This window comes from Dama dama, chromosome 19 (genome assembly GCF_033118175.1).
Source record: "Dama dama isolate Ldn47 chromosome 19, ASM3311817v1, whole genome shotgun sequence".
Classification (NCBI taxonomy): Eukaryota; Metazoa; Chordata; class Mammalia; order Artiodactyla; family Cervidae; genus Dama; species Dama dama.
In genome coordinates, this window is record NC_083699.1 from 13,338,603 (window position 1) to 13,364,782 (window position 26,180).

A 26,180-nucleotide genomic window follows, 5' to 3' on the forward strand; every position below is an offset into this window, starting at 1 on the left:
AGGGCGGGGCTGACGCTGCTTTCTCCGTCTGCGCTGCTCAGGCTCCCGGCTGCTCTATATAGAGCGCGCCCCGCGCTGCGCGAGGTTCCAGCCCTCGGGTGTTCCACAAAAGCGCGGAAGGAAAAGCTGCGCCTGCTCTCTGTGCCTTCCCCGTCAGAGCGGTCCAGGCAGCGAGGGGCTTGGTGGGCGCACTCTCCCCAGGTGTGGTGCGCCCCTCCCTTCCGCGGACCCAGTCTCAGTTTCCGCTGGCGCCAGTCGGGTGCGCGCGCCTTCTGCCCTCCGCGGCCCCAGCCCCAGTCCCCGCCCGCGCCGGTCGGGTGCCTGCGCCCTGTGTCTCGCCGCGACCTTCCCCTCCCCCCTGCCTCCTGCCTCCGGCGGGGCTGGGCCGGTCAGCAGCCTGCAAGCTCCTCTCTGGACCCTCTCGGTCTCTTTGTTCTGTGAACGGCCGGCAGTGTGTTCGGCCAGTTAATTTTCTCTCTCTCTTTTGGTCTCCCACAGTTCAAGTTGGCAGCTCACAGAAGCTCCCCCCGATTGTCCTCAGGGCACTCAGACCCGGACCCTACCCCAAGCAATGCCGCCTAAGACTCCGTTCCCAGGACGGATCTCCGTCCTTAGCTCTTTTGTCTCACTTTTTATCTTTATATTTTGTCCTACCTCCTTTCGAAGACAATGGGCTGCTTTTCTGGGCGCCTGATGACCTCAGCTAGCGATCAGAAGTTGTTTTGTGAAGTTTGCTCTGCGTTCAGTTATTCTTTTGATGAATTTGTAGGAGAGAAAGTGGTCTCCCCGTCCTACTCCTCCACCATCTTGGCTCCTCTCTGCTTTTTTTTTTTTAACAGAGCCATTATCAGCTTATTTATTGTGCCAGTTGTCTGACTTCATCTGCTAGAATGTAGGCGGTAAGAGAGCACTGAACTTTGTTTCCCTAGTTGACCTATTTCAAGTGGCTAGAAAAGTGGCTCACTCCTTAGAAGGAAAGTTATGACCAACCTAGACAGTATGTTGAAAAGCAGAGACATTACTTTGTCAACAAAGGTCCGTCTAGTCAAGGCTATGGTTTTTCCAGTGGTCATGTATTGACGTCAGAGTTGGACTATAAAGAAAGCTGAGCACAGAAGAATTGATGCTTTTGAACTGTGGTGTTGGAGAAGACTCTTGAGAGTCCCTTGGACTGAAAGGAGATCCATCCAGTCCATCCTAAAGGAGATCAGTCCTGGGTGTTCGTTGGAAGGACTACTGATGCTAAAGCTGAAACTCCAATACTTTGGCCACCTGATGCGAAGAACTGACTCATTAAAAAAGACCCTGATGCTGGGAAAGATTGAGGGCCGGAAGAGGAGGGGATGACAGAGGATGAGATGGTTGGATGGCATCACCGACTCAATAGACATGGGTTTGGGTGGACTCCAGGAGTTGGTGATGGACAGGAAGGACTGGCATGCTGTGATTCATGGGGTTGCAAAGAGTCAGACATGACTGAGCGATTGAACTGAACTGAACTGAGAAAAGTGGCTGGCACATAATAGGTGTACAGTACATGTTTGTAGAATGTTGAATAAATAAAAGTAGGGTGCCAGAGTAATAAAAGAAAATAATAGTTCTACCTTATATTTCAATGTTTGGTAGATATTTTGTAAATGTATGTTTATGCACGTGGACAATTTCGTATTAGACAAAGGTGGCATTTGACTAACATTTTGGACCAAAGTAGCACAAGAATCATTGCCTGATCTCTGACCCAAATGGCCATTTAATGAATGTAAGAGACCTTTGGCTTTTTCTAGAATGCAGAGGACTGACCTCTGGCTCTACACCTGGAGAGCTTGCTGCTCTTCAAAGGTTAAATGATGTTCAAGAGAAACAGTGACTTTTATGTTTGCTCCCAGCTCTACTTTTTAATGCCTGTAGTAATAGCAACTCTTCAAAGCAACAGTAGCGTGAAATGACCAGTACCAGTATCAGTAAACATTATAAACACCCCTTAACAAAAAATCATAGAGGCACACAGAAGAAGTAAAGAAATACCAACAAAAATGTAGTCACATATTTATGCTAAGAAACCATCAATAAAAACAGTAATAAGAGAATCACTGTTTGTAGTAAACCAGTTCTAAGACATAAAAGCAAGCAGCAGCAACAACAAACTCTAGTGTGGACTCTACGTGTAATGCCTACAATCACATTTGTTTTTTTATCTTTTCACATTATTCAGTTGAGCCAATCAGTTTGACCAAACTGACCCAATAGTTAGAAATTTGTGCCCATATTGACTGTACTCATAGGGCTTCCCTGGTGGCTCAGATGGTAAAGAATTCACTTGCAATGCAAGAGCCCCATTTCAATCTCTGGGTCAAGAAGATCTCCTGGAAAAGGAAATGGCAACCCACTCTAGTAATCTTGCCTGGAGAATTCCATGGACAGAGAAGCCTGGAGGACTACAGTCCCTGGCGTTCCAAAGAGTTAGATACACCTGAGAGACTTAACACTCTCACTGTGGACTATGCTCTGTGCTGGGCTGTGCTTCGTCATCAGTCCTGTCTGACTCTGTGCTACCCCATGGACTGTAGCCCACCAGGCTCCTCTGTCCATGGGGATTCTCCAGGCAAGAATACTGGAGTGGGTTGTCATACTCTCCTCCAGGGGAGCTTCCCAACCCAGGGATCGAACCCAGGTCTGAGCCACCAGGGAAGCCAGGAATACTGGAGTGGGTAGGCTATCCCTTCTCCAGGGGAGCTTCCTGACCCGGGAATTGAACTGGGGTCTCCTGCTCTGCATGCATATTTTCTACTAGCTAAACTACCAGGGAAGTCCTGACTATACTCCCCCTGCCTCCAAAAGGGATTAAGAACAAACACAAAAGAGGAATAGATTACTTTCAAAGATCCTGGTTGAATCCAGTTCAAGGGAAAAAGTAAAAGATACGAAATAATAGAGAGTAGAAGATTATAATTTTAAAAGAAGTATAAGTAATTGAACTTTTTAAAAGCATAAAGTTAAATAACAGGGTATATATAGGAATATACTTTTTAAAGCAATATTTTAATAAATTTAACATAACATTTAGATATGTTAAGATATGATAGATAATGTTATAATAAAGTGAAATCTCAAAATATGAACAGCTTAATACAATTTAAATGTATTTCTTTGCTCATGCTATGTGTCCAATATAGTTTGAGAGTTGCCTCTGCTTCTAAGTGATAAGTTCTAAGCCAAGACTGACAGATTCCACCATCATTTAGATCTTATACATAGCTTTTTTGGTTACTGCAATCTGAGAAAAGAGCTGGAGAGCTGGCCTTTAGCAATTAAATGCTTTGGCCTAGATGTAACTCATATAACTTCTAGTCACCTCTTTTCAAAGGAAGGGGTCCATACTATGTCATGCCTCCAAAGGAGCAGTAACTTATAATCTATGTATCAGATATAGAGTAGGAATGGATATAGGGGAACATAAATAATAGTATCACAACTTAAATCTAAGCTACTTGACAATGAAGGCAAAACCTGAGTGTTTCAACAACTCTCTTTGCCTGAGAAAAAAAATCACACCAGTTTAAGAGAAAAAAGCTTTTACCCATATCACACTTTACTGTGTTAGACTTTGGCCCTTTTACCAAAAAATGCTCTGTGTTTTATTTATGACCATCTCATATATCAGTCTTTGACAAAAGTGCCAAGGGATTGTGTCTATTTGTAGCTCTATCAAGACCGTTTTATTGAGGAGAGAGGTAATTCAGATAGAGCAGATTCTGGCAATCCATTCCAAAGGCTAACCAAATAGAGATAATCTTGAATAACTAATGTTTGGGTGTATCCTTCAAACTCTGTCTAAAACTTTAACTATTTACCTAGGATTTTGCTGAAATACCATTTCAGATTACTTAAGGTCTCTCAGCAGTATATAGTGATCAAGAAGGGATCCTCCAAATTAGTAGAAAACCCCTGCAATTCTAAATACATATAGCTTTCTTTTGAAAGGGAGTTTGTGTTATTCCTTTTTACCTGCATATTTATTTATTCCTTGAGCAGAAAAAGACTGAAGGCAAAGTACTAAAGCACGAAAGTGCAGTTTGAATCTACCAAGTTCTCAGAGAATTGCTCTATTTCAGACTCCAGAATCCAGTATCATTGGGCATGGAAGAAGTAACTTCCACAAAAGATTTTTGAACATAAGAGTTACTTATCTAACTCTATCATAAAAGTCCATAAAATGACATATTTTGAACAAGGCTGATTCTACTGAGATTAGTTGCAATATGCAACTCTTCAAAGAGGGAAACAGTAAGGGTGGGACGAATTGGGAGATTGGGAGCTTCTAGATAAAAGACTCAATAATAGCATTTTGAATTCTCTTCATGTGTATTTATAAATTCAACATAAATCCATTCAGAACCACTATAGGCCTTTTTCAGAGCTGGACAAGGTGATTTTACTATTCAGTGGGAAGATTAAATGTGAAAGAAAAATTAAGCAAAATGTGAAGGAAAAAAGAACATTGAGGGGCACTTGCCTTTCCCAATATTAGAACTCGTATAATGCTATAGCATTATTATAATGCTATAATAATACAGTGTTGTATAGTGACAAAAATTTCACAATAGATCAATGATACACATTCTGGACTTCAAAGGTTGACTCAGAAAGATATTTGTAATAAAAGTAGTATTTCAAAGTGGTGAGGAACAGATAAACTATTTGATAAATTGTCTTGATAATTATTTATCCATCTGAAAACAAATAGATACAAATGCATATCCTCTCCTCACATCATATACAAAATAAATTCCAGCTGGACTAAAACATTAAATATATAAAAATGTATAAATGTTTTAGAAAAATATTTTCATAAGCTTTGAATGAGAAGTATGTTTCATAGGAAATCATATAACCCTGTGCTCAAGAAGGAAAATACTGAAATATTTTACCTAGATGAATGTGTTCACTCACACACACACACACACACACACACACACACACACACTCATTTAGGTCAAATATCTCAGTATTTATTTTGGACAAAAGTTTAATATCACCAGTGTAGAAAGAGGCCCTAAAATTAATGAGAATTTTTAAGCAATTGTTTCCAAAGAAAATGAACAAAGTCTACATATGTATTGAGTGTTTTATTAAATGGCAAGGACTGTTTTATGTACTTTATTTCACTAGCACACCAATTCTGATATATTTTCTCCACATTACTAATCATCATGGGAAGATATGTTGAAATGAACATTTTCCTCTATCAAATTGGTAAAATCAAAGATATATAATATTGTGTTAGCAGTGTTTGGGGATGTAATGAATCCCCCCTCCCATACACACATACTTTTATTGAAATAAAATTATTAATAGCACAGCATTTTTGGAGGATAATTTGGCTGTTTGATCACTCTTTAATGGTCATACTTTTTGACTTAGTATTTCAACTTATGGGAAACTCTCCAACACAAATGCTAGTAAATATGCATTAAAATACATGCAAAAGGATAATCAATGAAATATTGCTTCTTACAGGAAAAAAAGTTGGAACAATCTGAATGTTGCATTACTCTGACAAACCAAAAGTAAGGCAGGGAAATGTGATGACTCATCTTAGATTGTTTGGAAAAATTGCCCAAGAGTTGGGCAATGGTCAAAAGAGATTACTAGGTGTTCTTTCCATAGGGGAAAGAATGCAACACTGTATGGATTATCAGATTCCGTAAGAGTTATGTACCTTTATATTTCTATTGACTAAGCTCTTTTGTGACCCTGAAAGAGTAAAGTTAAGTTGTGGAAGATAGATATTATTGCAAAATGATTCTTTGTTGTTGTTGTTTAGTCATTAAGTCCTGTCTGACTTCTGTGACCCCATGGACTGTAGCCCTGCCAGGCTCCTCTGTCCATGGGATTTCCCAGGCAAGAATACTGAAGTAGATTGCCATTTCCTCCTCCAGGGGATCTTCCCAACCCAGGAATCGAACCCCTGTCTCCTGCTTGGCAGGCAGATTCTTTACCACTGAGTCATCTGGGAAGCCAATTCTTGTCTATAAGAATATAAATGAATTATATTCCATTGAAAAGCAATTGATTTCTAGCCTATGGAAAAGATAACTTCAAACATTACATTTAATTGACCCATGGAATATTAACCAGTTTTGTGTCTATTACCACATTCATTTCACCATTCCTGATTGCCTATCTATATAATGTTTGTTCTTCAAGTTTTCTCTTGAATTGGTCTTAACACATTATTGTGATTTCCTTATTAATTTATGAGTTGAAAACAATCTTTGATATATCTGGAGAAGGAAATGGCAACCCACTCCAGTACTCTTGCCTGGAAAATCCCATGAACAGAGGAGTGTGGTAGGCTACAGTCCATGGGATCACAAAGAGTCGGACACATTGAGCGATATTATTATGATTTTCTTATTAATTTATGAGTTGAAAACAATCTTTGATATATAGTCGTTTTATATTTGCATGAGAGAATTGTACCTTTTTGAAAATTATATGTCAGCATAATATTAAAGTCATTGCTTTTCATGAGACAAGAAGTTCTTTACTGATCTTTGCTATGGCTTTAACCATCTGTTCCCATTCAAAATCAAAATAAATTTTATTATGCCCTGGACAAGAATAAGGTTTTATTTGGTGATACTGTTGAACTCTACATTGGGACAATGAGATTTAGCTCTTGTACACAAAAAAAGGTGAACCAGAGAACATTTTCTGGAGGTTCTTTATTGTCTTATCCAAAAGTCTTTCAACACAAAAGCTTCATGTGAAATTTATGCTAAAGGAGAAGGAGATTGTGGATCCCCCAAAATTGAAGAGTTGGAGTGAACTCATTAAAAAATAAATAAACCCAGCTCCAACAATAATTTAAAAATAGCTCTTGAAAGATTTTTTTCAATTTTATCCTTAACCATTTTCCCTTTTGCTACTGTAAAATGCATTGTGGTATTCAGGTTCCACAAGATAGAATTGTGCCCTGTTCTAATCCATGTTGCCACATGTAGGCTGCCAAAACTGGCATTTGTTGAGGCAGAAGTGAAGGCACAATGGTATAGACTTCTTCATGCATATAGCCAAGTCATTCTTCTTGCCATATGTGCAGTGCTTCAGGGAGTGGGGGAAATCAAGGTGCTTGAGGAAGAAAAAAATAAATAAATAAAACAGAAGAGAGAACTCAATCTATAGTGCTCTGTGAAGTACTACTTGCTTCTTCCCTTCACACAATCAGTTAATCACCTTATAAAATGCCAAAATCATCAGAGCCTGAGTTGAAACAGCAAATTCAATTTTTTCCTCTCCTTTAAATGTCTCCTTTTCAGTTATACAGTATTTTATGAAAAATTGATGTCTTGCTAGTCAACATGATGAATGTTGGGACATGCAGGGAATAGTTTAAAGAGTTTGTTTTAACAGTTATGCATTTAAATTGTCCCATTACAGTGGACATGTTTCTTCTGCCAACAAAAAAATCAGTTCTTAAAGGTCCAGTTCTCTTAGAATTTTTTTGCTGCCTTCAATCATTTTGATAGCAATCCTGATGAATTCATGAATTAAAATTATTTCATCCAAATGCTAGATTTCAAGGCAGCAGTTCAGGGCCCCTTTTTCGTTTATTGCAGGGCTTTAATACATAATACTGAAGCCATTTAGAGTTTAAAAATATGATACATTCTCTAAGGAAAACCTTTAGATATCTAGGCTCAGTAGGGCATTTGTCTGAAAGCAATTAAGTCGTGCAGTGTATATCAGTATAGAAGCCTTTTCTGCACTCAATGTGCTTTTGTTTAAGTTCAGCTCTTGGGTCAAGGTCCCAGCCTCTGATCTTGCTAATAGTACATACATAACAAATATTTACTGAACAAATGAGCCTGTTGAAAACATCATCCATTCATCCATTTCTGTATTCCATCAGTGGAAGAGCAAAGGTAAATTGTTCTTTTCTTTCCTTGTCCTTCTTTGTCTACTTACCCCAGAATCATAGATTTATAGAACAACATAGCTGGATCCTAAGAGCCATTAAAGCCAATTTCTACATTTTACAGATGAAGCAAGTGAGGCCTAGAATTTTGAAGTGGCCGGTATACTGCTACACGGCAAGTTAATGGCATGACAGCCAGATGGCAAATCCAGGTCTTTCATCTGTAAAACCAGTGGCCTTCTTATTGTGCCAGACTGCCTCTAAGATGTGTTCCCAAATTACTGGTGAAGGATAACCTGGCCAGCCTATTGGCTTTTGTTCTGCTGGAGGAAAAAGAGACAGATCCCAAAAGACCTTTTGGGTCTTGGGTAACCAAGATTCATAGCTGCCTATCATGAACTCATTTAGGCTCCTAGGAGGCAGTATCATTTCTGAGCCCTCAACAAAGCAAGATATGTAGCAATGCAGTCAGATCAGTGTCTGAAGTACTGCTCTAATAAAGACAGGTAAATATGACTGAAATTTAAGAAAATGCCTTTGCCAGAACTCTTTTCAAGGAGTTCTACAATTAGAGCAATTTAGCCAAGGCTTTGAGAGCCACAGTGAAGATTCTGGTAGGTCAGGGGTAATCATGGAGGAGTTTTAATTTGGGTATTAAATATCTGATTGGCTCTTTTCAAAACATACCTTTGGAAGAGTAACTGTGGCAGTCGACTGGTAGCCTTGGTGAATGCAAGAACAGTTGGCAAGCAGCAGCTGTGATTGTGGTGGTCTCGGAGATAATGGCAATGTAGAGAAGTGAAGGGATTTGGAAGGTATCTTGGAATAGAATAGTCAGGACTTAATAATTGATTGAATTTGGTGGAGAGGGGTAGTGTGGGAGCAAAAGACTTGATTCCCTGATATCTGGTTTGGTTGACTGGGTAGATGTGCCATTAACAGGAATGGAGAAGTCTGGAGCAAAGGCAGGTTTGCAAGGGCAGGGGAATGTCTTAAGTTTTTCTTCCTGTTGAGCTTGAGTACCTTGGGCCACCCAGGTGGAAATGTCTCCTAGATGATCAGATATACTATCTGAAACTTAGCCATATATAGGATCATCAAACAATCATGGACAGCATATTCAGGCTACAGCACGGCTCAGAGAGCCTGTTTCTGCTCTAACCTCATTTCCTATTGCCCCACCCACCCCCACTCCATCCCAGCTACACTGGCTTCATTGTTGTGGCCCCAACACTCCAGGCACACTCCAGTCCTACACTACTTAACGTTTCATCTGTCCCCCTGATAACATTGGGATATCTTACTACTTTAAGCAACCTGAAAGCTTAAAGTATAAGATATACATTCTTATATTTCCATATTTAATAATATTACACAAATAAGTAGGTGAATGAACTGTAAATATACACTTTCAATATCCCTTTCTTTTATATGCTGAGTTCTGCATTTAGTGGTGAGAATTTGTTCAAAATACATGAGCTCTGCCTTTGAGTGATCTAGACTGTGTTATGGTAGTTCAATGTAACCAGTGTTGAATGACATCTATTTATTCAATGAAATAATTCTAGATAATACTAATAAAATGCTACCATTTTTTGCCTTCATGTCATACACCCGGTACATGCATAACTTGATTTAATCCTCACACCTACCATAGATGACAAGTACTATCAGGTACTGAAATCAGGGCTCACATCCAGATCTGTTTAACTCTAAAACTCATACTCTTTTAATCCTCCTTTCTGTGCACACTGTCAGTTACTTATAGAAACATCTCTTGACTATACAAACATTTATTCCTGTAAGAGTCCCCCACACACGTGGATAACATTATACCTAACTGAGGAGTTGTGAAAGACCAGGTATCAGTGACTCTAAAAGTGAAAGAAGCCCAGTGACAAAGAGTAAAGATTCCATGGCCCACATGCAAGGCCATTCCTTAATGAGTGAAGAGGACATAGGACTAACCAAGAAATGCCTCAGCAGAAACAAAAATCATAATAATTTTGTATTAGTTGATTAATTATAATCTAACTATGCACTAAATATGCATTTAGATATGCATCTATGGTACCCCATAAGAGTATGAATGACTCCTACTTTGACTGTAGCTTGCACTTGTCAAAGTGTAATGATGAAAAAATAACAGGTCAAAAATGGCATTGATGCACCAATGTACACCAAAGGATTAACTAACTAATCTCAAACAGAATAAATAATAGCCTTTAAAAACTGCTAATATGAAACCCTTAATTCTTTATTAAATGGAAGCCTATGAAGTCACATGTCATTTATTCACAACAATAAAAAGAAACGCCTGCATGATCTCAGGTCTCAGGCCACTATCTGGATCTTCCTGGCTTGGCACTGGGCCACAGATCACACACTGAGAATTACTCTCATATAACCTTGTGACAGCAATTAAATTTGAGGTCTGTGTTCATCAGACCCCAAAGTCACTTTGTAAAGCTCAAGTTCTTGAACCAGACACCATTCATGAGGCATGAAGACCAGGACTGTGACACCTTTTATTATAGGGAAAATTAAGTGCAGTCAGAGAGGAAAGTCCAGCGTTGAAATGAAAGAGAACAGCAAGATGAGGACGAGAAATGAGACCACTTACCACTGGATACAACTATCAAAATCAACTGTCAATTATCTGCTTATTACACACCAGAGATTATGCTAACTGCTTTGCACATATTATCTTGTTTAAATCTCAAAACAAACCAATAAGGCAGTTAGTGTTATCAGTCCCAGTTTATAGCTGAGGAACCAAGGTGTAAAAAAGATAAGCAACTCCACTCAAGATCACTTGACTAGTGAGATTTTTAACCCAAAGCCAGATTTTTAAACCAAAGCTAATGTTTTTAACCACTACCCAATTCTATGACTGCCATTAAACCACTAGCCATTAAATTCCAGATTTAATTTGCTATCAGCTACTGTCCTGTCAAAGATCAGACTGCACGTCTTAACCTAAGGGTTATTGTTCAAACTGAGATACTTTTTTATGGTAAAAGGCAGACATCCTTTTTTTATTGGACTTTCACTAAGATTTTCCCAGGCAAACAGGATGATCTGTTCATATCCTGACATGATTCATATGTAGCAAGAATTCACATGCCAGTATGTAATTGGAGTACAAGTTTAGATGGCATACCACAAACACCTGCAGGGAATCGTTATGATGTATGTGTTAACAGACCACTTGTGCACTTGGAGAAAATCTATTTTCTGGCTTTGAAAAGGACCAGCCAATTGCATGGGTCCAAAATGATGCTTTGAGGCTATGTGTAGCAAGGTTGCACTATGAAATTTCACAGAGGTAAGAACTTCTGTGTCAGTGATGATGAAGAAGTTCTGTGTCAGGCTGGGATCCACCAGTAGTTACAAAGCCAACTCCCCACTGTCTCTGGCCCAGCAGGAAGGCAGTTCTGCTAACCAGGGGACAGGCATAGCTGTAGCTTCTGCATGTGCAGCCTGGATCCAGGCTGGACTAGGATGTCAGAGCAGAACCACCAGCAATAGGGGTGGAGGTATAGAAGTTGGGCTGGGGGCAAATGGGGCAAAATGAAGCTGCAGAACCAGGTTGGAGTCTCCTCCTTCATGTTAGTTGTGCACATTCCTTCCAGATATTAGTCTGTTACAGCAATTTTTTTTGTGAATTGCAAAAGGAACTTTCTAAACTCTTGCTTGGATATTCTTTTCAACCATCATATGGTGGGGCTTCAGGTGATGCAGTGGTAAAGACTCCGCCTGCCAGTGCAGGAAACGTGTGTTTGATCTCTGGGCTGGAAAGATCCCCTGGAGGAGGAAATGGCAACCCACTCCAGTATTCTTGCCTGGGAGATCCCATGGACAGAGGAGACTGGCAGGCTACAGTCCATATGGTCACAAAGAGTCAGACACGACTGAAGTGATTTAGCATACATGCATGCAAGTAACCACATATTCATGCGAATTCACATTTTTAGTGGGTTAATTTAGAAACTAACAGGGTTGTCTCTTTGATGTGGATCTTCATCTTTGTCTGAAACTATCAGTTAGGATTTCTAGTTATTTTGATCCAAAAGTTCCCTTATCATCAACAGGAAACTTATCTCCAAGAGCTAAAAATTTCTGCATTCATTTAACAATGAGCTGATCACGTGTTCCGGGAGATCTTCTCAGAGCTGCGGATGTCACAGTGAACATGACACATTCCCTGATCTCATTCTTGAGTATGTTTACGTACTTTTATGGAAAATGGCACTTTGAAAAAGGTATTTATACAAAGTACCTGGTTCCAAGTCATGAAAATTATATCTCCTCTCTATCCATCATTTCCCTCAAGTGTAAAATGAGGACACTGGCCTAGATGCCTCAACAGATCCCTTCCAGCTCTAAAATCCCGTGATCCCCTTGTCATATTCATCAGGCGCGTGTAAAGGGCAATTTCTTTAACTTTTCCTTTCTTTCCTCAACTTTCCCATTCTTAATATTAAAAATCTAAATCCATCTCAAAGCAATAGATTTGACATTTCTCCATACACTGACTATGAATCAAAAGGTCAGACACATAAATCAACTGAGGAGATGTCAGGAGGCTTGGTTATGCATCCAACATGAAACAAAACTTTCCTCTGACCTCTGGAAGGGGCATCAGAAAAGACTTTTGCCTGCTCTTTGTGGGCCTTAGGTAAGCCAACACTCCAAAGTAATCATGCAGTGGCAGGGCACCATGGCTAAAAGAGAAATTTTATCTTCCTTTTTATTTTTGGTTCAGAAATAAAGTTGACTCCAAAGGTGACTGCCCTTTTCCAGAATAAGGTAAAAATCTCATCAATTTCAAGGTCAGAACTGGCAGCAATTGGCAAGCTAATATAGGGAGATGAGGGAGAAAGTATACATTAATACTCCCTTTCTGCACCTCAGCACTTATGTAGTGACTTAACATGACCTCTAAACCTCACAAGAAGTCTATCCAGCAAGCCCTGTTAACTTCCATTTTAGAACCAAGGAAACATAAGGATGAGAGGCAAAGTAAACTTCATGATGAAGTGGCTAGGAAATGGCAGAGTTGAGAGGCACTTTGAGTCTAGAGCCATACTCTTTCTGGGCTACCCCTATATATTTACTCCAGTTTAAAGACTCTGAATTAATTATATATCCAGAATTCCAACTGTTGCTTCCGCATAGTATAATTATATTTAAAATAACATATAGAAGTTTTCCTAATTAAAGAAAATCTCTTTAAGTCTTTGTCAGATAATTTTGACTTCTGTGTTGTGCTGTCATTGGCATCCACTGTCTTTTGTCTCTTCTCTTGTCATCTATTCCCTTTTCCCAGGTGAGTTGTGACTTTCCTGATTTTGCATGTATGTGTATTTTTGTGTGTGTGATGAACAATTTTAAACTATGTTCTGGATATTTTGAACATTATGTTTTGAGGTTCTGAGTCTCACTTATCCCCTTTGAGAATGTTGATATTGTCACATTCAGTTCAGTTCAGTCACTCAGTCGTGTCCGACTTTTGTGACCCCCATGAATCACAGCACACCAGGCCTCCCTGTCCACCACCAACTCCCGGAGTTTATGGAAACTCATGTCCATCGAGTCGGTGATGCCATCCAGCCATCTCATTCTCTGTTGTCCCCTTTTCCTCCTGCCCCGAATCCCTCCCAGCATCAGGGTCTTTTCCAATGAGTCAACTCTGCAGGAGGTGGCCAAAGTATTAGAGTTTCAGCTTTAGCATCAGTCCTTCCAATGAACATCCAGGACTGATCTCCTTTAGGATGGACTGGTTGGATCTCCTTGCAGTCCAAGGGACTCTCAAGAGTCTTCTCCAACACCACAGTTCAAAAGCATCAATTTTTCAGTGCTCAGCTTTCTTCACAATCCAACTCTCACATCCATACATGAGCACTGGAAAAACCATAGCCTTGACCAGACGGACCTTTGTTGGCAAAGTAATGTCTCTGCTTTTTAATATGCTATCTAGGTTGGTCATAACTTTCCTTCCAAGGAATAAGCGTCTTTTAATTTCAAGGCTGCAATCACCATCTGCAGTGATTTTGGAGCCCCCAAAAATAAAGTCAGCCACTGTTTCCACTGTTTCCTCATCTATTTCCCATGAAGTGATGGGACCAGATGCCATGATCTTAGTTTTCTGAATGTTGAGCTTGAAGACAACTTTTTGACTCTCTTCTTTCACTTTCATCAAGAGGCTTTTTAGTTCCTCTTCACTCTCTGCCATAAGGGTGGTGTCATTTGCATATCTGAGATTATTGATATTTCTCCTGGCAATCATGATTCCAGCTTGTGCTTCTTCCAGCCCAGCGTTTCTCATGATGTACTCTGCATATAAGTTAAACAAGCAGGGTGAGAATATGCAGCCTTGACGTACTCCTTTCCCAATTTGGAACCAGTCTGTTGTTCCATGTCCAGTTCTAACTGTTGCTACCTGATCTGCTTACAGGTTTCTCAAGAGACAGGTCAGGTGGTCTGATATTCCCATCTCTTTCGGAATTTTCCACAGTTTATTGTCATCCACACAGTCAAAGGCTTTGGCATAGTCAATAAAGCAGAAATAGATGTTTTTCTGGAACTCTCTTGCTTTTTAATGATCCAGTAGATGTTGGCAATTTGATCTCTTGTTCCTCTGCCTTTTCTAAAACCAGCTTGAACATATGGAAGTTCACGGTTCACGTATTGCTGAAGTCTGGCTTGGAGAATTTTGAGCATTACTTTGCTAGCGTGTGAAATGAGTGCAATTGTGCATTAGTTTGAGCATTCATTTTCATTGCCTTTCTTTGGGATTGGAATGAAAACGGACCTTTTCCAGTCCTGTGGCCACTGCTGAGTTTTCCAAATTGGCTGGCCTATTGTGTGCAGCACCTTCACAGCATTATCTTTCAGGGTGTGAAATAGCTCAGCTGGAATTTTCACCTTAGCTAGTAACTAACCCAGCTGGGTTCAGGCCAGAAGCTCCTCCCAACCTCTGTGTGTTATGGCTTCAGCGTCAGTTTGTTGTTCCCAGCCTTGTGCATGTAGCCATGCACTTGTGAAGATATGTGTAAATGCAGAGTGGCTCAGGTATTGCTAACTGTTCACAAGTGGTCATAACCTATGTCTTGGCAAATTATATGATTGAGGACAGTTTGGTTTTGAGACTAGAAAAATTAGGCCAAATTAATGAGGAAACTGTTGATCTGGCACTAGCGTGGTGAAGAAGAATGAACAGAGCCCAAAGATCCAGAGACTTAACTTGAACACCACTTTGGACACTTAATAACAATGTAACTTTGAGTGCATTACTCCATCCTCTAGAAAACAAGATAAATATACACTACAGGATATTTGGAGGATTAAATAAAAATAGACAAATTAAATGTTGAAATTAAAATACTTAAACCCCCTAAAACAATGCCTGGCCTATAGTAAGTACTCAATAAATACTTTATTATTAACTCAAGAAAACACGTACTTCAATAATAAACTTACATGTAAATCCATGGCTGATTCATATCAGTGTATGACAAAACCCACTGAAATGTTGTGAAGTGATTGGCCTCCAACTAATAAAAAAAAAAAAAAAGAACAACAATGTTTTCAGCGCACATACCAAAGTCTACTTTTCTTCTGTTTTATGCATACATTCCCAGTAGTGAAAGATGCTGATGGGGTTATAATGGGCTGAAACCCTTCCAGCAGCAGAGGCAAGCTGATGTCCTCAAAGATTTCATGCAATGTCACCCCTCCTGCCTCTCTGACCTTATTTCCTCCCACTCTCCATTTATTTACTCTTCTTGGACCTTCTTCATAGCTCCCCAATTTCTCTGACTATGAGGAACTTTCCATCAACCATTCACTCTTTTCAAGAATCTTCACATTGCTGGTGCTTTCTCATGGTTTGGGTCTCAGAGCAAAGATAATCTCTTAGACAGCCTCCTCTGACAACCCCATCCCAGATCACGGCCCTACCCCTACCCTTCACTGCCCATCCTGTTACCCTGACTCATTTTAATCACAGCATTTGTCATTATCTGAAATTATTTTAGCTATATGCTTATTTAAATTCTTGTTTTTTCCTGTTTTCATTCAGAAAAATGTCAGTTCTATTAGGCAGGCATCCTTTGATTCCCACTGTGGTATTACTAGAGCCTACACATGTCTGGAATTTGACAGGTTATTCAATACATGTTAAATGAGTGAATAAGCCAAGTTGCATTTTGTTGCCTATAATTTCTTATATTTTTTTTACTCCATTAGAAGAAAATCTGGAAGTATTATTTGCTCATTTAACTGGACTTTTTTCAATTTCTGGTATCCACTAACATTCAGTGATTCATCAACATACCTGAGTAAATTTTGCATTTGAATTGATTTCCATATTTAAAACCTTGATTTAGTATTTTTATTGCAGAAAAATCCAGTGAAAACAGGAAGCTATTAATTGTGCATCTTCTCAGCATCTGACACATGCAGATGGTGTGGCAATGTAGGGCTCCTTGGCAGGGCATTAAATTATCTAACAATCACAAAATATCAGTAACACACCTGGGTTTGCATCAGACAGGATGATCTCTTCAGATGTGGTTAATGCCATTGCTCCCTCAAGGGAAAGCAGTCTTTAGTTTTACATAATGCCAGTATGGAACCTTGACAGAAATCTGCAGCCAGATGTAATCACATTTAAGAAATATAAACTCCGTGATGATTCTGGCCACCTTTAAGTTGTGTGTGGCTGGAAATGAAGACCGATCGGCTGCTGGATTTCAGGCCAAGATATCTTGCCTGGCACTGATTAACATGTGTCGTTTTTCAATCTCTTTGGTCTATATCATTTGGCAGGGTTTGTTCAGGGCCAGTCTTGGGGTCATTTATCCTGCTCACTAATGTTCTTCTCCTCCATCAGAGAAGGTCCACCCGCAAAGCTGAGGCTTGAAGAATCTGGAGGGCCATTCAGAACATGGGAGACTGACCTGCCAGAAGGAACTTGAGGTTCAAAGTCACCAATTGTGAAGAGTCACACAATTACTTTGAATCTCATATACTTTGATGCCTCAATAAAATAAGTATTTTTAAAATTTTAAAATTAACTTTTGGATTTATTTATGGCAAGCATGCAAATTATACAATCCTGGAAGTTGGGAAATGAATTTAAAATTCTCTTCCACTTTCCTCTACAAACCTACATTCCCAAGATAAAACCAATAGTATGAGTTTTCTTGGCATCTTTTTAGAAATTTTCTATGTATCAACATATATTAATGAACAGGTAAATAGTTGGATAGTAATAGAATCAGTCAGTGAATATGATCCCTTTAATTGTTGAGTGCATTCCTTCCTGTAACTTTGCAGCGCTCTCTTCCTATGGGTAGTTGACCTGTTCTATCTTTTGGCACTGGGCTCAGCTATGTCACTTGTTTTGGCTAATGGGATGATTGTTCTTTTTATTTAGTTGCTAAATCGTGTCCAGCTCTTTGAGACCCTGTGGATTGTAGCCCACCAGGCTTCTCTCTCCATGGGATTTCCCAGGCAGGAATACCAGAGTGGGTTGCCATTTCCTATTCCAATGGGATGATAGTAGATTTCAAAAAGCAGTGGTTTCAAACAGAATTGTGCTTTAGGGGCTATTCTTTTGAGTCTGTGACACTTTCTCTTCCAGTTTTACTGAGATAAATGACATACTGCATTGTATTAGTTTAAGGTATACAGCATAATGATTTGACTCACATACATCATGAAATGATTATCACAATAAGTTTAGTGAACATTAATCATCTCATATACACATGAAATTAGAGAAATAGAACAAAATTTACCTTCTGCTGAGAACTCTTAGGATGTATTCTCCTAACAACTTTTGTATACAACATTTAGCAGTGTTAATTATGTTTATCATGTTGTATCAATACTTTATATCCCTAGTGCTTGTTTATCTTATAACTGGCAGTTTGTACTTTTTGACTCCTTTTATCCAGTTCCCACTTCTCTACTCACCCACCCTCATAACAAATCTGATCTCTTTTTCTATGATTTTGTTTGTATGTTGTTTTTTTTTAGTATAGTTGACCTACAACAGTGTGAGTTCCTGTTATACAACATAGTGATTTGATATTTCTGTACATTTCAAAATGATCACCACAACTTTGCATCACATTGAAAAGATATTGACTGTATTCTCCACACTGTACATTGCACATACATGACTAATTTACTAAAATATTGAAGTTTTTAACTCTTAATCTCCTTCATTTATTTCTTTCCTCTTCTCAACACTCTCCCCTCTGGCAACTACCTGTTTGGTCTATCTATAACTCTGTTTCTGTTTTGTTATGTTTGTTCATTTGAAATCATACAGTATGTGTCTTTCACTGTCTATTTCACTTAGCAAAATATTCTTGAGGCCCATCTATGTTGTTACAAATGGCAAGATTTCATTCTTCTTTATGGCCAAGTAATATTCCACTGTGTATATATACCACATCTTCTTTATTGATTATCTATTACTGATGGGTATTTAGGTTGCTTTAATTTATGGGCTATTGCAATTAATGCTGTAATGAACATAGGGGTGCATATATCTCTTCTAATTCTAGCATTTTTGTTTTCTTCAGATGAATGCCCAGGAGTGAAATTGCTGGATGATATAGTAGTTCTATATTTAGCTTGTTGAGGAACTGCCATATTGTTTTCCATAGTGGATGAAGCAGTTTACATTCATGCCGACAATGCACGAGGGTTTTCTTTTCCCCACATCCTCACTGAAACTTTTATTTTTTATAATAGCCATTCTGTATGAGCTAATACTTCATTGTGGTTTTGTTTTGCATTTCCTGATGATTAATGATGTGCATCTTTCCCTGTATCCGTTGGCTATCTGTATGTCTTCTTTGGAAGAATGTCTGTTCAGAGCCTCTGCCCATTTTTTTTTTAATTAAATTGATTGGGGTTTTGTTGTTGTTGTTATTGAGTTTTGAGTTCTTTGTATATTTTGGATATTAACCTATTATCATATGTATCACTTGCAAGTATCTTCTCCCATCCAGTAGGTGGCCTCTCTATTTTGTTGGTAGTTGCCTTCATTGTGCAAAAACTTTTTGGTTTGTAGTCCCATTTGTTTATTTTTGCTTTTGTTTCCCTTGCCTGAAGAGACATCAAAAGAATATTACTTAAGACTGAGGTTTAAAAAACTTACTGTCTATGTTTTCTTCTAGAAGTTTTGTGGCTTTAAGTCGTATATCTAAGTGTTTAATCCATTTTGAGCTGACTTTTGTGCATGGTGTGAGAGACTAGTCCAGTTTGATTCCTTTGCATGTACCTGTCCAGTTTTCCCATCACTATTTATAGGATGGGTTGTCTTTTCCTCATTGTGTGTTTTTGCCTTCTTTTCTGTAGATTATTTTCCTGTGTAAGTGTGGTTTTATTTCTGTGTTCTCTATTCTTTTCCATTGATCTTGTGTCTGTCTTTATGCTGGTGCCATACAGTTTGATTACTGGGGCTTTGTGTATAGTTTGAAATAAAAGAGTATGATTCCTCCAACCTTGTTCTTCCTTCTCAAATTGTTTGGGCTATTTGAAGTGTTTTTGTTTCCATATAAATTTTAGAATTATTTGTTCTAGTTCTGTGAAAAATGCAATTGAAATTTTGATAGGAATTGCATTGAACCTATAAATTACCTTGGATATTATGGTCATTTTGACAATATTAATTCTTTTGGTTCATGAACACATTGTATCTCTCCATCTGTTTGTGTTTTCTGCAATTTCTTTCATTAGTTTCTTATACTTTTCCAAGTAGAGGGCTTTTATCTCTTTAGGTAAAAAGGAGGCAAAATATTCCCAGGTATTTTCCTTTTTTAATGCAATTGTAAATGAATGTTAATGTTTTCTTAATTTCTCTTTCTGATAGTTTGTTGTTCTTACAAGTTTACCAAAGGCATTGATGAGTTCTAATAGTGTTTGGTGGAACCTTTAGGATTTTCTATGTATAGTGTCGTGTCATCTGCAGACAGTGACAGTTTTACTTTTTCAGTTCCAGTTTGGATTCCTTGTGTTATTTTTTCTCATCTGGTTTCTGCAGCTAGACTTCCAAAACTATATTGAAAAAAAAGGTAGGATCGTGGTTATTTCCACTAGTGCTATGTTCCTTGTCTTGTTCCTGATCTTAGAGGAAACAGATTTTCACTGGTGAATATGATAGCTGTGAGCTTGTATTTTATGCCTTTATCAAGTGGAGAGAGCATCACATGTTCTCTGACATGAAAAGCTTGACAAGCCTCCTACTGGCTGCATGATCTGGAGTGTAGTCAGTTCGCCTCTTTGCACTTTTACCTCTCTTATAAATGGAAATATGGTTCCTACCTTGAGGACTGGTGTGAGGCTTAGAAGTACTGGGTGTGAAGTACCTGGCATAGGGCATGAGACACAGTAGGCCCTCAGTGGAAGTACTGAGTACATTTATTTGTGTGACTTTTGTGACTATAAGTGACTGTTACTTTCCCTCATTGTTTTCTCCTACGGTATTTTATTTGATTTAGGGAGCCCATTCCTCACATTTTCACATCTCTGAATAATGCTCTGTGACTTAATATCAATGATATTTTGTGAACGGTATCAGCCAGGTGGCAGTCGTAATGTTATTGTCATTGCCTGTGCATGGAGGAATTTAGTGACATAAATGGACAACTGAAACCTTTTGGTGTCTCATTTCAGAGACCATTTAAGGAGCAGGACTAGCATTCCTGTTTCCCATCTGAAAACTGGTCATTTCCACTAGTGCTATTACCATTATCACCAGTTACAAACAACATTTATAAAGCCCCTAACAGGTGAAGGAAACTGGGCTAAGACCCAGAAAGGCAAAGCCCTTGAATATCTTACAATATCACTAGAGAAATAGGACACAAACATAAAACATAATTAACTGTACAAGGCAGTCTGTGTCTGATGCCAAGAAATAGAGCAGGCACTGTGTAAATGCTTCAAGAGGCAAAGAAAAGAAATGACTGGGAGGGCGAGGGTTCAGAGACAGCCTCACAAAGCCGAAAATCATCATGAAGTTTTAAAATGAGGATAGAACTTAGGAAAGAACGGAGATCTCTCTGGCATGTGGGATGGCTGGAACAATGGAACAATAGGAAAGCCCCAAAGTGCATGACAAAATGTAAGTAGTCCCCTTAGATATTCTTCCTTTTAGCATCAGCTAAAAGGAAGGATGAAGTAGTGTGGCCAGTAAGTTAGGGACAGTGTGACCATAAAGCTGTATAGCCCTCCTTATTTTTAATTCTTAAGTTAATGATGTGAATGTGGGAGATTGCCATTTAGGCAATCAAGAATAGGGTGGAAATTTCTTCTTCATGGATCATTTGATCTGATTGTACAAAACTTGAAGAGGTCTCAAAAGACTATTTGTCCTGCTTCCTATTACTGAAAAGAATAGCATAATCATCAACCCTCAAAACTGGAGATCATTATTTTTTGGCAGATGTCCTTTAAATGTAACTGGTTCGATTTGATAACCCCAGGAAGCAAGTCAGCTCACTTGGTTACCGAGAAGCTTTGTTGAGACATGTTTATGGTCGTGGTGGGCAACTGGCAACACCTGCTTTGAAGATCATACAAGCCTATATCATCCTGGCCTCATAATGTACAACTTTTTTTTTCTTTTTTATTAGTTGGAGGCTAATTACCTCACAACATTTCAGTGGGTTTTGTCATACATTGATATGAATCAGCCATAGAGTTACACGTATTCCCCATCCCGATCCCCCCTCCCACCTCCCTCTCCACCCGATTCCTCTGGGTCTTCCCAGTGCACCAGGCCCGAGCACTTGTCTCATGCATCCCACCTGGGCTGGTGATCTGTTACACCATAGATAGTATACATGCTGTTCTTTTGAAACATCCCACCCTCACCTTCTCCCACAGAGTTCAAAAGTCTGTTCTGTACTTCTGTGTCTCTTTTTCTGTTTTGCATATAGGGTTATCGTTACCATCTTTCTAAATTCCATATATATGTGTTAGTATGCTGTAATGTTCTTTATCTTTCTGGCTTACTTCACTCTGTATAATGGGCTCCAGTTTCATCCATCTCATTAGAACTGATTCAAATGAATTCTTTTTAATGGCTGAGTAATATTCCATGGTGTACATGTACCACAGCTTCCTTATCCATTTGTCTGCTGATGGGCATCTAGGTTGCTTCCATGTCCTGGCTATTATAAACAGTGCTGTGATGAACATTGGGGTGCACGTGTCTCTTTCAGATCTGGTTTCCTCAGTGTGTATGCCCAGAAGTGGGATTGCTGGCTCATATGGAGAAGCAATTATTTGTTAAGTAGTAGATCAGGGCATTTCTTAAGACAAAACCTACCTAATGCTGAAAAAGTGACCCCATAAATCTAAGTGAGATTCTCACCTAATTAAGGTCCATTAAGGATGAACCTCACCTTCTCAGTGAGACTGAGACCTGGACCAATCTATGAAAAACTGCACCCTGTCCCCCTTTCCACCATAACCCTACACCCTAGACCCTCTTGCTGCTGCGTTTATTCCTGCTGAGTTGGTCATCTCTAACATGCTATGTATTTGTTTGCTAAGTTTATTGTTCATTGTGTCTTTTCTGACTGGAATGTATGCTTCAAAAGGGCTAGGATTTTAGTCTGCTCAATTACTGCTTCGCGAACATCTAGAACAGTGCCTCAAATCTGAAAATTCCAAGTATTTGAATAACTAGTTCTTGGATGAGTGAACTCAACAACAAAAGTCAGGGATGTTGTAGAGAGACTGTCACACTCGGGATTGGTTCCACATCTTATTCCATGGCTTCATTATTTCTTTATTCTAAGAATCTATGATGTTATACTACAAAAGGAGAATCACTTAAGTTTAAAATTTTTTTTAAATATTGATTGAAGTGTGACACATGAATAACAATTGGATTATTTTTCATGAATAACAATTGGATTGTCATTGGATATTTCTAATGATACCAGGGCAGGGCTCTCCACTTGATAAAGATCCAGGCTGGAGTTCTGATTCAGAAAACATGGCAGAAGAACACCTGAATGTATTCATATATGAATGTATTTATAAAAACTGACTCTGCCTATTGTTCTTAAATGCTGGAGTTTGGGATTGACATTGTATATACTGCCAAATGACCAAATTAGGTATATCAGTTCATCTTCTGAACTTCAGCTTTTGCAAGGAATTCCAACCACCACCAACCCCGTTAAATTAAGTTCACATTGAGTCCACTGCTTGTTTCTCTCAAGCTCTTCATTAGCACTTGTAAGTCATGTTGCAATTTTATCATCATATGACAGTTCAGGGAAGGACTTGCGACAGAAAGTTACATGGAGACAAATTTTTCCAATGCTAGTGGACTTCTGAAAATGCATGCCATATATTTAGGCAAGCATTGCATTGTGTTTTGTTATTCAGTTGCTGAATTTAAACTCTCAGGGTCATTCTGAGCATCTTCCCTGAAACATTCTGTAGACTTTTTGTCTGGTGTGGCCCTCCATCTAACACGCATAGACAGTAACTTGCCAAGCAGAAATCTGAAGATGCCTTGTTCAATTTCATCATTGGATTACTAGCTAGGGGATGGGAAGAGTGGGAATGTGTTACCTGCTTATCCTTTGACTCAGACTTTTAGGAAACTTTTGTAACCTTACAGAAGGTCTCCCAGCTCACATCATTTTTGTCAGACACATCTAGGAAATGCTTTGCTATTTTCAACAAGATAGAAGCCAGAAATAAAGGGCACCTGGTCCTTTGAAATCCAACTAACCTAATATTTTAATTATTATTCTTTTTAAAATGTTTATTTAAATTTGTTCTTAAAAAGCACTTAAGCTTACATGAGCTTACAGTTCAACGAGTTTTCACGACATGAATACACTTGGGCAGCAACACCCAGCTCCAGAAGCAGAACACTGTCAGAAGCTCAGAAGCACCCCTTGGTGATTACTTCCAGTCACTACCTACCTCCTGAGGATAATCACTATCTTGACTAGTAAGTAACAGCATGCATTACTTCTTCATGCTTTTTTGTTCTTTATATAAACAGAATCACACAGTATGGATTCTTTCATGTTGATTTCTTTAAATTTTTTTACCTTGACAGTATTTTTTCATTGAATTTAATTACGGATCACTCTCACTGCTCTATAGGAATCTCTTGTGTGAATATACTACAATTTATGTATCATTTCCAACACTTGATGGAAATTTGGACAGTTTCTAGAGTAAGACTATTGCCAATAATGCTGCCATGTACATTCTAGTGCATGGACTTATGGTGGAAATATGTAGGTAATTCTGTTAGTTATATACCTCAGAGTGAAATTTGGGGTTCTGATGCTTTTCTGTAATTGTACTGTTCATTCTCTGAAAAGGAAGACACACCTATGCATGAAGGAGAAAAGAACATGTGAAGGCAATAGAATCCAGTGATAGCCATCAACTTGATGATTTCAAAGAGGACTACAAAGCAGGGCCTTCTACTTCTGTCACCGTGAAGAATTCAATTACACGTTCTCAATACCTTTCCTTGTCTCTTCCATAGAAGGGTGGGGCAAGATATAGATGTTTGGGTCACCTCAAAACCCATAAGAAATTTCACTCTCCAGAAATCAAAGCATCAACATGATACATTAGACCATTGCTTCTTGTTCCAAGAAATTATCCTATTTGTATCTGCCAAGGAGGGCAGGGAACCGTAATTAAAATTCACACTTGCATATCACTCTCCATCTGCAAAGTACTTCATAGATATTAACTAATTAATCCTCCACCTTTCTCCTCCTGCTCTCCCTCCATTCCTCCCCACCAGGAAGCAGGTGGCATCTCCATAATATGTCGCTCATTTGCAAGAAGATAAACATGAGAACAGGTTATGCCATTTCCTTGATGAGGTCCAGGAGTGTAAAATAAATACTTTGCTGCCTGGGGCTTTTGTGAAATAAAATTACCACATACTTTAAGCCTGCAGATCTAAATTGCATAAATAAGGCCTCTGAAGAATTTTCGTCACATATGACAGGAAAGATGGATTTATCGTCAGGTTTGTTTACTAAACTGTCACAGTGGTTGCTCATGAATATCAATGATGCCACAGCTCCTGGGAAAGCCGTGTGAGAAGCCTGAGATGGAGAAAATAACTAAATGTTTTCTAACATGGGACCAAGAAAGGCTATTAATGTGGTTATTCTATATCTTTCCCCCTTCCCAATCCAAGAAGAGATTTTCAATTGGTTAGAAAACAGAGTATGGGTGAAACAACTTTTAAATGTAAATGTATAGAAAAGAAAGTGATGTCTATTCCTTTACATGTTTGTGATTAGAAGTGAGCCTTTTGTTATACATTTCTGTCTTTTTAAAAATAATAAAATCCCATGTAAGTTCTAATTGTCTATATCCAGATATTAAGCACAAATCAAATTCAGCTTAAGTTGTTATTTTTTAGGAGGAAAGAGCCTAGGCCTGTGGAAATTTTCTGTCATTTTATGTTTGTAATTTATAAATACAGAGTAATCTACTTTAATTTTAGATACAGCCTACATTTGTAAAATCAGGAGCCAGGAAAGTCATCAAACTAGTAATTATACCCAGACAAAAAGGAATTCTTTCTGAGGCTACATTCTGCTCTGGTTCTTTGCATGCAGTTTGCTCTGGTTTCCCGGGACTTTCTTGTGCATATTGAGGGCGCTGGAGGCTCCTTAGGGTTTTGAATATAAAAAAAAAAAAAAAATTTAAGAAGGAGAAATAAATGGCTATTAGGCTTGATAAGTCTGTTCAAAAGAGAAATTAATACGCTTAATATTTTATTTTTTTTCTATCCATCTGAGCATGGCTGGGGTGAAAGCCCCGTATCAGAAACTACCTAAGAGAAATAAAATAAAGCACTGTCCTAGGGGAATTTCCACAGAGCGGAAGAGATGAGTCAGGTAGGCTTATGTCTACATTATGAGATAGACCAAGAAATTAGTCTGAGTGAGCTGAGCTGCTCAGGAGGGGCTTCACTCCCATCCCCCTACAATATATAGAAGTGTCCACAAATAATAATACATTTAACAGAAATACAGAGCAGTGCTCCAAGCAAGCAAAGGATATACTGAGATTCTGGAAGTGCGGAGGGAACTCAAAGCTGGGATGCTAAGTGGGATTCAAAGCCAAAGTCTCCCAGGGAGCGAATCTACCTTAGGGCTGAGACTATTAAGACTAATTTGAGGTCTTTGTTGAACATCTCCTATGGAGAGGC